Raw genomic sequence first — 1,940 nt, 5'->3', positions numbered from 1 at the left:
GTTCCATGTTTTTGTAGCCGCTGGATAACCCCTTTAATACCCCCCTTCCCCCGACCTGCTCTGTCGAGAGAAAGGTAGAAAAGACTTAATGTCCCACCGAGATTGAACTCGGATCGCTGGATTCAGAGTCCAGAGTGCTAACCATTCACCATGGAACCCTTGACGCAAAGAATCCAGCAGAATAATGCCGAAACAGTGACTTTAATGGTTGACCCCCCCTCCTGTATGAGTGGTGGTGAACACAGTTATATGAAGTAAACTAATTCTGTAGCCACTGCTGAGGAAAGGATCCGGCTGACTCGGCTTCCACGGGAATTGCCGGCCGCAGAAGGACTGAGCCCTGAAAGACGCAAGGTGCCAACGCTTGCAGCAGGTAGCGTGGCCGAGCGGTCTAAGGCGCTGGATTAAGGCTCCAGTCTCTCGGGGCGTGGGTTCGAATCCCCCGCTGCCAGAGCATGTTTTTGTTTTCTGTCTATGCTCTTCAGCGCCCCTCGCCACGGCCAGAAAATTCGCCCGTTTTTTCATAGAGCTTTACAAATCCAAGCAGGTCCTTTATTGGTTGACTCCTCCCGTGTGGAGTGTGTGCACACAGTATATGAAGTGAACGTATTTCTGTAGCCACTGCTGATGAAAGGATTGGGCTGACTTAGCTTCCACAGGGAGTCGCCAGCCACAGAAGGTCTGACCCCGAGGAGGCGCAATGCGCTCAGCCTTGCAGCCGGTAGCGTGGCCGAGCGTCTAAGGCGCTGGATTAGGCTCCAGTCTCTTTGGAGGCGTGGGTTCGATCCCACCGCTGCCAAGCATGCATTAGTTTTTTCTGTCACATGCTCCTCCTATGGATCCCATAACCATTAAGGGTCTTTTACGCGGGCCTCTAATCGTCCAGAAAAATCGTTGAAATCGTTCGAATTTAAGCAATCATTTTCTAATGAAAAAGCGTCAAGTATTAAGGACGAAGTAAAAATGGTTGGTATGTCTTGATCGCCCCTTTTGAGCTGAACTCAAATCATGGCTTGTCCGTCCGCTAAACGAGCGCTTAAACAATTTATCTGTGCGCGTAACAAGACTGTCCCAGCAATTTAGACATGGTTCTTCAGGGCAAGTCCAACGTTCCTTCCTCCACTGTTCCTCCGTCGGCATTTTCTCCTGCCCCAGTGGTGTGGCTCTACTTAGGGGGAAAGTGGCCATGTTTTTGTAGCGCTGGATAACCCTTTAAACCCCTTTCCCCCGACCTGCTCTGTTCGAGAGAAATGGAGAAAAGACTTAAGGTCCCCACCGAGATTGAACTCGGCTGATCGCTGTTCAGAGTCCAGAGTGCTAACCATTACACCATGGAACCCTTGACAGCAAAGAAGCAGAATAATGCCGAAACAGTGACATTTAATGGTTGACCCCCCCCTGTATGGAGTGTGTCACACAGTATAATGAAGTAACTAAATTCTGTAGCCACTGCTGAGGAAAGGATCCGCTGACTCGCTCCACGGGATTGCCGGCCGCAGAAAGGACTGAGCCCTGAGAAGACTCAAGGTGCCACGCTTGCAGCAGGTAGCGTGGCCGAGCGGTCTAAGGCGCTGGATTAAGGCTCAGTCTCTTCGGGGGCGTGGGTTCGAATCCCACCGCTGCCAGAGCATGTTTTTTGTTTTCTGTCATATGCTGCTTCAGCCCACTCGCCACGGCAAAAATTCGGCCCGGTTTTTCATAGAGCTTTTAAATCCCAAGCAGGGTCTTTATTTGGTTGACTCCTCCCGTGTGGAGTGTGTGCACACAGTATATGAAGTGAACCTATTTCTGTAGCCACTGCTGGGAAAGGATTGGCTGACTTAGCTTCCACAGGGAGTCGCCAGCCACAGAAAGGTCTGAGCCCCGAGAGGCGCAATGCGCTCAGCCTTGCAGCCGTAGCGTGGCCGAGCGGTCTAAGGCGCTGGATTTAGGCTCCAGTC

At 51.6% G+C, this 1,940-nt stretch overlaps 2 non-coding genes across 2 annotated transcripts in view; both read left to right on the top strand.

The window, feature by feature from the left end:
• Positions 1-1,544: 1,544 nt before the first annotated feature.
• Positions 1,545-1,625, top strand: TRNAL-AAG (transfer RNA leucine (anticodon AAG)). Its single transcript is given in 2 exon segments — positions 1,545-1,582; positions 1,591-1,625. It is a non-coding gene; the product is annotated as a tRNA-Leu (tRNA).
• A 269-nt stretch (positions 1,626-1,894) lies between these two features.
• The window catches only part of TRNAL-UAG (transfer RNA leucine (anticodon UAG)), an 80-nt gene continuing 34 nt past the window's right edge, over positions 1,895-1,940 (top strand). Inside the window, exon 1 of the tRNA in view lies at positions 1,895-1,940. This exon is cut by the window's right edge and continues 34 nt beyond it. This is a non-coding gene — a tRNA (tRNA-Leu).

The sequence above is a fragment of the Dendropsophus ebraccatus genome, chromosome 1 (assembly GCF_027789765.1).
Source record: "Dendropsophus ebraccatus isolate aDenEbr1 chromosome 1, aDenEbr1.pat, whole genome shotgun sequence".
Taxonomy (NCBI): Eukaryota; Metazoa; Chordata; class Amphibia; order Anura; family Hylidae; genus Dendropsophus; species Dendropsophus ebraccatus.
Note: the sequence above shows the minus strand (reverse complement) of the source record. Positions and strands in the feature narration are given on the sequence as shown.